This window comes from Mixophyes fleayi, chromosome 6 (assembly GCF_038048845.1).
Source record: "Mixophyes fleayi isolate aMixFle1 chromosome 6, aMixFle1.hap1, whole genome shotgun sequence".
Classification (NCBI taxonomy): domain Eukaryota; kingdom Metazoa; phylum Chordata; class Amphibia; order Anura; family Limnodynastidae; genus Mixophyes; species Mixophyes fleayi.
In genome coordinates, this window is record NC_134407.1 from 73,301,706 (window position 1) to 73,315,244 (window position 13,539).

General features: G+C 43.1%; 1 long non-coding RNA gene across 1 annotated transcript; it reads right to left on the reverse strand.

Annotated features, from left to right (window-relative positions):
- Nucleotides 1–641: 641 nt before the first annotated feature.
- On the reverse strand, nt 642–11,483 carry LOC142160297 (uncharacterized). Its single transcript, XR_012693146.1, has 4 exons — nt 11,050–11,483; nt 3,632–3,745; nt 3,143–3,265; nt 642–1,109 (listed from the first exon to the last, which is right to left on the reverse strand). It is a non-coding gene; the product is annotated as an uncharacterized LOC142160297 (long non-coding RNA).
- Nucleotides 11,484–13,539: the final 2,056 nt, after the last annotated feature.

Genomic DNA, 13,539 nt, shown 5'->3' on the forward strand with positions numbered 1-13,539 from the left:
GTAGTTAAATGAGTATTAAGAGTATAAGTGAAATATGGGATATCAGTCATTAAGCATTTTATTGATTTATCTACTGCTGACCTACAGAAAAGCAATCACTGTGGTCCACAACAACGTCGCACAATGTTTTTCAAGCTGGAACCCCTAGTGTGAGTGTGCCAATTCTTGGACCCTCAAAGAAGCAGTTCAGAACAAATGTATTGCATATTTGACAAGCATGGGACCCCAAAACATATTCTGGAACTCCGTTTGGGGTTCCAAACCATGATTTGTACACATTTGGTCTACAGAATGCATCTCACCAAGTATTGCAAAAATATAGTGGGGAATGGACATAGCAAAACAAATAAAACAACTCATTCTCACTGGATACTGCTATTGCCTTTGTATGTTGCATAAAGAAAAATAATAGTACAAGATGTATATTTTTTTATCTTTCAGCAAAAGCGTGCCCTAGAAAATATAATGCAGAAAGTTGCAATAGAATACACAAAGCAGCCTTGGTGGAAGAAGTGGAACCTGGATGCAATACTATGCAATACACTAACGCTCCCTACTGGTAGGTCTACAAATGGCTGTAAAATTTAGGGCCCGGAGCGCTACCGCCACTAAAGTGTAATGCACTTTGTAAGGAAATATAGTAAGAATGAAATAGGTCCTTTATTTCTGTGATTTGCCCAGTAACAAATTAAAAGGAACAAACAAAAAACAAATCAATGACATGCTTTAACTACAAACAAAATCAAACTAACAAAATGTCAGTAAAACTGTTGTCGATATATCACTGCACTTTAACTTGTTTTCTCTGCTTCAAAAGCAGAAAAGGAAAAAAAGCATACAATTGTTGAAACAGACCGAGGTGTGTCCAGACACTTAGGGGCTCATTCAGAGTCGGCGGTACGTCTGTTGCTATCAACAAGAATGAGCACAAACTTAGCTGGTGCTTATTTATATTATATTTATATTGCACCATTGTGTTCCATTATTTCCAGGAAATGCACAGATGGAGAAAGTGCTAGCCCTGCAGCCTGAGCGTAGATTGGCCTCTTTAGTGACATCCTCAGGACTGAGTTGTTGTTTCTCCTCCTATGTGGGTGGTTGTTCTGCATCTGTGAAAGTTAAACAAAAAAACAAAAAAAATATGTCTTACTTTGCAAATTATTTAGATTACTCAGCTTAATCCTGATAACAAAACCACAATATTCTAAAGATACTTGTTTGGAGAGTAAAAAATGAACTGAAATGCAGTTTGAATTGCAAGGAATAAACAAAACTTCTTTAAATAAAAATCACATAAGATACATGCATAAACAAAATATAACAAGAGCAAAGAATTAACAACATTTTAATAAATGTCAAAATAGGCAAATAAGATTGAAAGAAAAAACAGAATGAACTATAGGATAGGAGTATGCACATGTCACACGTTGGGCCTGGATCCCAGGGTTCTTTGACCATAGTCCGGGATCTTACCTCTGTCAGTTGCTGGAGTGTGGTGCTCACTTCCCAGCTCCAGGGTCCGGTGCACTCCTCTTTCTGCAGGTCCCGGCACTAGCTTCTTTGTTCCCCTGAACTGCTCCCCCGTGGGGGGGGGGGGGGTGAGCAGAATTGCAGCTATTTTGAAACTGCAGTTATGAAATCGCTGATTCCACTTTTAATGCCTAGTTCAAATGGCCTACGCTATATAAACTAGCACTGTGCACAATATGGTGCCACAGTATTAGGTCCCTTCACACCTACGTTCTTGTGGGATTTCCTGTATAACAGTTCTCCAGCTTGTGTCTTGACTTTGAACCACTGCTTACGAAACTGATCTTGTATTGTCCTGAACATTCTTCTACCTTCTGATTTTCTCTGCCCTGCCGTTACTGATCCGGATTCCCTGATGCTCCTCATTGGCTTCTGTTCTATCAGCCTGTCACATCTAGAACCAGGATTGATGTCCGTGGCCTGCACATCACTTACAGCATAGCCCGATCTCCATTGCAAGAAACCCTGGTAAAGACCAGTGGTACGTCAGACTCTGCGCCTCTGTCTCTGGTAGTGCCACTCCTCGTTGACAGCATAGGATCCTTAATTTCCCAGCAAGATATTGACAGCACAGGGCTAGGGTTGCTAGAAAATATATATTTTGTACTAAGGATAATTTGACAGATCCAGATATGTTCTCATGTCATGATGGTGGTGGTCTATGATCTTCTCCCTCAAATCCTGCCACTTGTTAACAGATGATAAATAGTTTTAATAAACTGTAATGTATGGTCTCATTGTTTCATTGTCCACCTGTACGTTCTGGTTTGATTTTAGGTGTAAGTATGTCTTATGTACGTCTGACGTACACCTGGCAAAGTTGCTACTGTTGCACACATCTTTATATGCATCTGGTTCAACATAGGCTTGCAAGTGTGCCTGTTTTGTGTGTGCCTTTCTATAGTGTCATTTTTGCTGCAAATTATATCTCCTACTTAGCATCAGATCGCGAACTGGTCAACAATAAATGCTCTGTCTTGGATGAAAGGGGTCCCGGGGGAACATGTTTGCTATCTACATTCTGTATGGCACAAGTTATTATTTACTATTTAAGCAAAAATATGCTAGAGGACATAGTGACAGGAGTGCTCAGGTGAACCCTTAATGAGCCTGTTGTACAGGAACCCACTGAAGCATGTAATTTACATAAATTCATTTAGCCAAAGGTAATTAATTCAGTCAGTGGTAAACGTAGTAGCAGACAACTCTCAGAGTAAATGGATTAGTTTGATTACTCTAATGAGAATTGAGGTTAATAAAACCCATGGTCTGTCCTCTAACTTACCTGTGAGTGAGTGCTTTATGTAACAAGTCAAAAACAAACAGGAGTGCATGACTTAAACTGTGCTATTTACTTATAGGTAGTGGTGGTGTCTTATTTATCCTTTACAATTGTTGAATTTATGGAAACAGTATTTAAAATTAATTTTGAAAAATTTGACAGACAATAAATTCAATTCTCAAATTCCAGAGTCATTTCTAAATTTGTACTCAGTAGAGCTATCATTTTTATATCCTCAAAATAAGTTGACAATGTTTCCAGTTAACATGGGGTCAGACTGTAGAATAAAGTTGATGATTTCACTAGCTGGGAAATGGTTAATTTTCTTACCTTAGTTACTTTCTGTCCCAGCTTTTCATATTATGGATTTGATGAAAGGAAACGTCATTGCAGCTTTATGGAAGAGTTGGTAATATCTCCCTCCTGGGTCCATCTCAATATATGTTATGTAATCTGTAGTTTAGAGAAATGATGGAGTTATTTGATTGAACTAGCTGGCCTTTATCTGTGCTTATTATGTCCAGGTGCAGTAATTACGGATTCTTGGGACCAGCTGTCCTACTTATTATGATGTAATTGAGGTGATTTACCAGATTTGCCAGGCTTGCTGAGAGATGGGATGGCCGGAGAATATGTAGTTCCAGAAAGTCTCATGTATAAAAATAGTTAGATGGGTCCCGAGTGCTGTCCAGAACAGCTAATAACAAGGGAAGGCTATTTTATCAGGCATTGCTTTGAACATACAGCTTCATACAAGAGAGTCCCTATAGACGAACACCATCAAACAGCTACAGTGTTTGCCTCTGAGCTTACACTTACCTTAAAGGGTTAACAGCAGTTACTAGTCCGACTAATCACTGTCTCATGGGAGGGCCTTGGGTTCCTCTATAGGTCCTTTCATTTCCTGGTTGCCTCATTCTGCTTTGCAAGATCCTGTGAGAAGAAGAAGCATTGAGAGAGGCTAAGAATTTGTTTTATGTACATTTATAGCTGCTTTATTATGCCTTTCTTCTTGCTGCTCTCCTCCACTGTTTTTTTTTTCAAATCCATTTCCTTTTAATTTTACTTGTCTCTGTTTTTTCCTGTTTGTTCCTGCCACATTTCCCCCACTCTTGCTAAAGTTTTTCCCGCTGTTTTCCTCCTCCCTCACTCCATAGATATATTCCCTATTCCTGTGTCCCCCCCTCCGCCCCATCTGGGTCCTCTTTTTTCCCCCAATAATGCCCCGTCCCAGAAAAGCAGTCGGTCAGACTCAGCACCGTTCCAACCTCCTCTGGCGTCCGCCATCTTCCAGTTGTCCGTCCAGTCATAGGCAGCTCCGTTAACAGGGGTGATCACTTGCCCAGCTCAAATATACAGATGACAGGCCCAGCCAGCCCCGATCTCACCAGCAACTTACATGGCAGAGGCAGGGGAGGAAGCAGACGCAGCTCCACATGCAGCCCGGGGAGATCTCAATAAACGGCGGTGACGGTGCGCATGCGCAGGTCTAGGGCTCCAGAGCGGAGAGCGATGCCCCGCTCTGGAGCTCAAATAGTCCCGCGCAGCAGGTGAATATTAGCTGCATCGCGCAGTGTATCCCCCACTATGAACACCTCTTCTAACCCCCTTCATACTCCCCCCCCAACCCCATTAACGTTCATAGGCAGCAACATCAGGCTCGGCCACTGGAGGGAGCCTCTCAACACACTTAGTGTAGTACTGGGCTAGCAATGTCATTAATCCCTCCTATGCCGGCTACAAATGTACACTCATCAGAACAATACTGCCAGGTCCCCCACCAGCTATTTTTCCCACTGAACCCATTTTTAGCAAACAGTAACAGAGGCTCTGCATGGGGGGCACAATTATATAGGAGTCCTCCTCATGCATGAAGATCACTATATCAATTACTGCATGGCCAATACGAAGCAACTTCGTATCACAGGGGCCATTCCCCCTAATGAAGGCGGCAAACTGCATGCGCAGAAGAGGCCACGTATGACACCTAGGGGTTTCTGCTGCAAAGGGAGTTGTCTGTGAGGCATTATCCCAACCACTTTTCGGGCAATGCACCCTACACCCTAAACAAAAATACCCATGGCCGTAGCAAATTACAACATCACGAGTTATCTCTCCCTCTCTTTTCAAAAGTTAACAAGAGCGTAATTGCAGACACTTCTAGGTCTCTATGGTTACAAACAGGGCAGGGCACAGACATAGCAAATCCTTCCACATCAAGTCACCCTGTCTCAATTTTAAACCATCATCCTTCCCAAGTCAACGAGAGGCAAAGGCATGAACCATATTCCCTCATTCCTACACACAGCAGGCCAGTCGCCACATCTACATTCGCCCAACCTAGTTTAACCACACACGAGTCGACACGAGTAATTGAAGTCAGCCCCAGCTTGCCAGGCACTAACGTCTTTATTTCCACTTTTACAGAACCAACCTCCATCTACAGCAGGAGTCAGGGAACTTTTTTACCTTTTACCCCAAAATATATTTAGATACGCTGACGTTACCCCCTTGATTTGAAAGGAAGGAAATTATATATAATTAATTATTGGAATTCAAAATGTCATTGAATCTATTAAAAATTTCTTTGAAAGCTTCAACTTTAAAACTTTAGGTTTTGGAGAAATGATGTTGCTTCAATATTGGGGCATTTTGATGTCAGAGCAATTTGGATACAGTCTTCAGCGTCCAATCGATTTCTCTGCTTTGTTTTTATGTTCGTTAGAGTGGAAAATCCTTATTCGCAAAGGTGGGTTGTTGCAAAAGGCAGCAACTTTTTGACTGCCTCCTCATGTGCAATTTTGAATGCCTTTGCAGCTGTTGACATCCAAAAATATGACAGATCTGCTTTGTTTTAAAATGCAATATGTGCTTCATTATTGCATTGAGGCTCAAGAAGTGCCTCTGCCAACCCTTGAGGCTCTTTTTGTAAACCAGCAATTTCAGGTTTAAAGGTGTCTACAATCCAACTGACAGCATGTGAATCGGCAGCATTACCCCCAGAAATTTCATTTTTACCCCATTTGGGGTAATTTACCTGTGTTCCCTGACCACTGGTCTCTAGTTACTGCTTTACCTCAGCTCTTGGTCAAGTGAGCGAATAAGCGGAGTGCTACATCGGACATTTTGCCATCTGTTCAAGGAGTTCAAGCCCTACCAGCTGCTTTGGAGGTAGCAGAGGGGCAAACAAAAAATTGGAAGTACAGCTGCTGGCGCACTGTCCGATGTCGCATTACCCAGGCCAGATGGTGAGAGCAACTTTATTATTACACACAAGTCTCGTAACACTAGCCCTCCTAAATCAACCACTAGTGAGGACTCATCCGATTCCGATTACAGGCCACGCAAACTTATTAAAATTCTACAGACACATTTGCTTGGGAAACAACCAATTGTCACACTTCAATGCAGAAATTACAGCTAAGGAACCTGAAATATGGTGAAACACACAATGCTTTTTGCTGGAAGGTACAAACCGGATGGTGTAGGAATGAGGATTGCAGGGAGATGCAGAAAGCAAATACCAGGAACATGGCTGATGCAGGTAAGCAGGCAATATAAATAAATTTCAGGGAACAGGTGAGCTAGGAGCACAGCAGGGAACAACAGGGAACGGAACACCACAGTACAGCAACATGGAACAACAACAGCAATGACCAGCACAGGAAAGAGAGAGAGGCAGGTATAAACAGGGAACACCTAGGTGCAGGAGACAATTGGTGCAGCAAGGTTAACTCCTAAAAGACAGAGAAGCAAAGCACAGTAGCAGCACCTCTGGTGGATCAGAGATACAGCGATTATACATTTAGAGAAACACAATAATAAAGTCCAATCCAATCCCAGAGGCAGGAACTGCTGAGAAGAAACAGCATCCTGACATGATGATGCATAGGAAGCGAGGCAGATCCTGACACCAATCAATCCCCAGCAGGCGCTAGGCCCTGACAAAGTTCTAAGGCCGAGGGATCTGAGGCGAGTTTTAATGTGCGGCATTAGGCCAAATACTAGGGATAAAATTAAGAGAGGCACATAAGTGGATATGTTCACACTCACGGAAATTGGCACGAAGGGTTTTGCAGCAGCATGCGACAAAAATGGCATAGTTGAAGAAAATGATCAGTCTCTAGGTGTGTCAACAAATACTGCGTATTCGCAGCTGTTTACATAGAATTCCGACCAGAAGAACATACGGAGGTATGGCGTTACATGCATTTGATCAGTGACATGTATATAAAGGGCAGCCCCACTATTTGGAGAGCGTATGACGAGATTTTTAGAAAAACAATGAGCGGTCCTAATGAGGCCCAGTAGTCAGGTTCCTGATTTAACCAACAATAAAATGTTTGCTTCACATTTAACTCAGGTCACTGCCAAAGAGGCTCATCCTGTAACTACAAGCACGTCTGCTCATCCTGTAGTGGCCAGCATGCTGCATCTGAGTGCAGCAGATTCAGAACTAGCGGAGGTAGGGGACGTGGAGCTACATCAGCAACTCCTCGTCAAGGCCCAGTCGTGAATCAAATTATAAAAACTTAATAAATGGTTAAACCTTTACAATGACAATAGCTCAGCAATCCTAATTAGAGACGGTTTTCAGTTCGGTTTTAAAATCCCAGTGCAAAGACTGAAATTTGCCTTCACATTTCCCGAGGTCCTTGATGGAAAAGTAGCTAAAGAACTTAGAATAGGTCGTATGTTAGTTCCCTTTGCAAAAATACCCATTCTCAATTTAGTTTTGTCCCCAATAGGGGTAGTTCCCAAGAAAACAGAGGGTAAATTTAGGCTTATTCAGCATTTGTCCTACCCAGAGGGTGAATCTGTTAACAACGCCATCAATCCCACAGTTAGCACAGTCAAATACCAATCTTTCGAGGCGTTCAAGAGTATGTGATAGGGGCCCTAATGGCAAAAATAGACATAGAGTCAGCCTTTTACCTGTTACCCCTCCACCCTGAATCCTACCAGTTCATGGGTTTTCAACACCATAGCTGCTTCTACATAGACCGTTGCTTACCCATGGGCTGCTCGATATCCTGTGCTTTGTTTGAGAACTTTAGCAGTTTATTCCCCATTTAGCAGCTTATTCCCCAATATGCCTAGTTACGCTGCAATCAGCACAGGACCTAATTATGGTACAAAGATTCCCCATTGCCCACGAATAAACGTAAGGTCCAACCCAATGCCTATCATTTTTTAAGCATAGAAATAGACTCATTGGCAGGTTGTTGTAGGCTCCCTGACGAACAAGTAAAGAAATTATCGGACGCAATTTTGGCAATCCTAGGGGCTCAATCGTGCTCACTGAGCAAGAACCAGTCTCTACTAGGCCTTTTTAACTTTGCTTGTAGAGTTATACCCATGGGCAGAGTATTCTGATGTAAATTACAGAGAGCCACGTCTGGGAGAAACAGACCACATGAGGCAGTTTCGTTTTTCAGTAGAAATAATAGATGATCTTAGAATTTGGCTGAAATTTCTGAAATATTTTAATGGCAAGATAAAATGACCCAACCCTCCAACAGAGAATTTTAAACTTAACTTGTTCACTGATGCTTCAGGCGCCCATGGCTTTGGTACATATTTAAATGGTCAGTGGTGCGCCGAGTGCTGGCCAGAACACTGTCGGGATAGTTAAAATTCTACTGGTCCTTGAGTTATTCCCTATTATAGTGGCTATTGAGCTGTGGGCTGTCTCCTTAAGAGGCAGGCATATAGTTTTTTGGTGTGATAATTTGGGTGTAGTCCAGTCCATAAATAAGCAAAGTGCATCTTCACCTCAGGCCATATGTCCGTTACATCACCTCATTTTACGCTGCCTAGAACACGAAATATCATTCAATGCCCACCATGTCCCAGGGGTCGAAAACAGTATAGCCGAAAAGAATTAGCTCCTCAGGCCAACTGCATAGGCATTCCCTGTCCCTCTTGTGTTTGGCAGATCATCACGCCGGCATAAAGGGGTGGTGGAAGGTGGGTTAGCGCAATCCACTTTACGGGCTTATCAAGCAGCTTGGCACCAATGGTCCCAATTCCTCAGAACTAGGGACACGTCAGAGTCAGGTCAGAGGGATGAATCATGGAATTTATGTGGCAGAAATTCAACGACGGGGCATCTGAAACGAGTATGGCTGATACGTTGGCCGGGATATCTTTTCTGGCCCGCCGTAACTACACATTTGAGCACACTTAATAAAGGCTGGGCGCGGGAGAGGCCCATTCCAGCAGACTCCCGACACCCGAATAAATACAAATATTAACACAAATTGATACAGACTCTGACAACAGCTACTAGGGATGATTATGAATGACTGTTGTTTCGTACCACTTTCACACTGGCATTTTTTAGTGCTTTCAAAATTTCTGAACTAGTCGCTCAGTCAAAAACAGAATCTATCAGGATTACTAGCCAAACATTTAATAAACCGGGATGACCACTTGACTAAGATAAGTAGATCCAAAATGGACCAAGGTAGAGGGTGTTGGCTACAAATTCACGAACACCACGATAGGGAGATATGTCCAGTTACCCTAACATTGCATTTTAATTTAGTTAGACCAGATAGCCCATGTTTTCTAGTTCACCAAAATGACTTACAGCTCACTATGTACCAGTTTCACACCATACTAAAACAATCACTAAAAACATTGGGTTTAAATCCATTCCTTTAGAATTGGTGCGGCTACTTCCGCAGCCTTGTCAGGATCATCTGTGGATACCATAAAGTTGGGTAGATGGAAGTCAGCAGCCTACAAGACCTATATTAGGCGTAATGTTTATGGACTGTGTGGGTTGTGCTATTCTGATTGTCTCCGTCTTGTTTGTTCTTTCCCCATTCACCTCAATAATTATCAATTCACCTCCTTCCCATCCCTCTCCTCTCCCCCTCCTTCATCCTTCCTTCCCTCACCTGGTAATCCAAGGCTCCTCCGCTCGTCGCTTTTACATGAGGACATAAAGGGATTTTTCCCTCTTTTCCCTGGATCAAGGCCTGATTAGCGGTGATTTCCAGGGTTTTAGCCCTGATTTTTTACCTTCATTTGGGTGACCTTCCCCTTCCCCCATTCCTTTTTCATACCATACCATTTATTCTCATTGCTTACCATTATCTACACTTTACATCATCCCTTTCTGCCAGCACTTCTGGGTGATATGGCCAACTCTCAATTGTCTACGTTCTTGTGTTTAACACATTATCTCTTCCCGCAGGTTTTCCCTCATCAGCTAAATACATTTGGATAATCAGCCATTTGTACATTTTTTGGGCATCCAGGCATGCGAGGGATAAAGCAGGGTTTGATATGCTTGTGGATAGCGAGATTAATTGGCTAGGAAGACGGAGTCTCTGTTGGCCCGACCTCCTGCCTTGGATACCAACAAATAGGACAGTGGGTTGCCCCCGAAATCTTAATCATTCATTAGAGCTGACTTACAGTTCATTAGAACCAGATGGTAGGGCCACTATAATAGGCTGGTTCGCTTTAATTCCCCGACTAACTTGGAGATCAGCAATCCCACAAAAGACCAAAAATGGCAAGAAAACGTAACAGTGCCATCCGTAAAATAACTAGGTCCCTAGTTTTGTCATCGATCACCCAGCAATAACGGCAGAAAAGGAAAATCTTTACAGGAGACACCTAACAGATGAGGGATTAGATATTTTCATGAAGAGGATATTGCTAGAGCTGAGAGGTTTTATTCGCTCGGATGGTGGTGGGGTGCTTGTCCTATAAGGCTGCAGCGTGGTAAGAAGGCACTGCGGTCAGCGGCTGATACATATTGCACTACCGTGATTGGGCACTGGTCACTGTCCCTTCGAGGCAACGGTAATACTTTGGTCCTTCAGTGAGGAGGGACCCTTGTCTTGCTCAGTCAGGGAGAACGTTGTGAGTTTAGAGGGGGCAAGTCATTCTGACGCTAGGTTATTGCTGGCCAGGCATTTTAAGGACTAGTTTCCGTTTTAAGCGGATGCACAGCGGTTTGCTATTTCCACACTTGGTTTTGGGTATCAGAGGTCCCGCAGTGCTCTTTCTCCGCCACCAAATTTAATAAAATTGTGACCTTCTTTAGCCACCATATATATGTCTCCATGTCTTTATTTTAGATATAATATTTTAAGTATGTAAAGGTCTTGTGAATGGGAAGATGAACATACACAGTGAGCAATTTATTACAAGAGTGTCCCTATAGACAAATGCCATTAAATAGTGACAGTGTTTGCATATGAGCTTACACTTACCTTAAAGGGTTAACAGCAGTTACAGGTCCAACCAATGACTGTCTCATGGGGAGGTCTTGGATTCCTTTATAGGTCCTCACACTTCCTGGTTGCCTCATTCTGCTTTGCAATATTCCGCCCATCCATGCCTGGTGTCGGTTTGATAGTTACTGCCTGTTTTAACTTTAGTTTTCCTCCTCACCACAGAACAGGCACAGTTGGTAGGAAGGCACTGTGATCAGTGGCTGATACATATGGCACTATCGTGATTGGCTGTAGGTCGCTGTAGCCTTAGAGGCAACGGTAACTCTTTGGTCCTTCAGTGAGGAGGGTCCCTTGTCCAGCTCAATGAGGGAGGGCATTGTGAGTGGAAATGCTCAGGCTCGGTTCCCCAAGAACCGAACACACCAGAACTTAGCAGATCCGAGTACTGAGCCGAGCCAGCTCGGTACTTTCGTGAGCCCTCGAAATTGAAAACGAGGCAAAACGTTATTGTTACGTCGTCGGATCTCGCAATTTTTGGATTCTATAAGTACCGCCCTCAACGGCGATCAAGCGCCATTTCACAGAGGGACACAGTTTTTGGTAGTCGGTAGAGAAGTTGGGCAGCATCATAGGTAGAATGGAAAGAGGAGAGGTAGAAGTGTTCTTCAAATTCTACAGTGACATTCAGGAGAGCTCCATTGCTAATTGTCATTGCTGAAATACAAATACTAGAGCTGGCAGGCTTGCTGTAAATGTGCCGTCACATTGAACTGTGTCATATAGGTAACACACAAAGAAGAGAGCTCCATTGCTCCATTGCTAATTGTCATTGCTGAAATACAAATACTAGGGCTGGCAAGCTTGGTGTTAATCTGCAGTCAAATTGTACGGTGTTATATAGGTTACACACAAAGAGGAGAGCTCCATTGCTTCATTGCTAATTGTCATTGCTGAAATACAAATCCTAGGGCTGGCAGGCTTGGTGTAACTCTGCAGTTACATTGTACTGTGTTATCAAAATGGATTCACAGCAGTACACAGAAGACCGAAGCTTTATTGAGACAGATACAAATATAGGGAAGGGTGCATAAGTTAAGGTAAGACATTCAACAAAACAAACAGTGATGGGGGAATGGATTGAAGGGGGTAAGGAAGGGGGAGACACAAGCCCAAGGTTTTATTAAATAAACAGACACATAGGGGGAGAAGGAGAAGAGAGAGACAGAAAATTAATCATCTTCCTCTTCCTCAGGACTGTCAATGGTGTTTATAGTCTCTTAGCAGGCTGTGAATCAGCCTGCGACAGTCCTGGATGGTCATCTTCTCCCTTTTCAAGATGAGGTGATTCCTGGCAAGCCAAATAGCATCCTTAAAGCAGTTCATAAGGTGCCACGCCTCCTGGATTGCCACAATGGTGTGGGTCCCAGGAAATAATTCATAAAATACCGAATGGTATGAAAGGCAAGTTCTGGGCACACTGTTCTTAAGTTCATGTGCCCCACTGCCACAGTGCCTGTGCAGTGGTGCAGTCCCAAAAAAATACGCTGTGCTGTTTCCTATCTGGTGATGCAGAAGGGGGAGTGGACATATCGGCAGAGGTTTCGGGAGTACATGAATGTCCTGAGAGGCAGACCTCCCTGGATAGCCATCCATGCAATGTGTTTGTGTCTATTAGCCTCTTAGAGGCCACATTCTCCCACACATGTTTTGTTGTTGCAGTAGAAAGCCCTGGAACAGACTCCATAATGTCTTTAGCTCTGATGAGCTTGTGGACAGTTTTTGGCTTCCACATTTCTGGTTTAAGTCCCTCCAGATGGTGCTCTCTCGCAAAATGTCCAACATCCAGGTAACACCAAGGTGTAGTCCTGTTGTAAGGGAAGGAGCTGTCCCACTTGTCCCAACCAAGGGTCCTCCAAAGAAGCAGGAGGATAAAGTGAGACATGGACTTCCCAGCAGAGCAAATGTTCTTTTCAATAATAGTTCTGCGGACGTAGTTACAGACAAAGAAGGCTCGCAGCATGGTGGGGATATCCAGGATCCCTTTCCCACCTTTGAAGGTATTCTTGTACATGACCGCCCGCTTCACTCTGTCCATGTATTAGCTGTAGAATTACCACAGTTATCCAAGGAACGGGTGGAGCGATCAAATGAACCATAACTGATTTCATGATCCAAACACAATTCCATTTTGCACCACGTTTCTTTTCTGACACTGCTGTGTGGCAATGTTTCCTAGATGTGCTAGGAACTGCCGTGTGTTTGAGTCATTGCTCTGTCGTTTTGCATCCAGCCAGGTCGCTGCAGTATTTGTCTGAAAGTGTGTGAAATTAATATTGTGACCTGTGAGGTGGTTAAAATTGACTGCAAATGACTTGAAATTAGTGTTCTTGAGGTTAATAATAATGTAGGAACAAAGAACGAGCAAAATTATGTGATTTTAGCATATTTAAGCAATGTTTCTAAAAATTACAGATCTAAAACCAAAACACACGAGGGCGGTTTTGCCAAAACCAAAACCAAAACCAA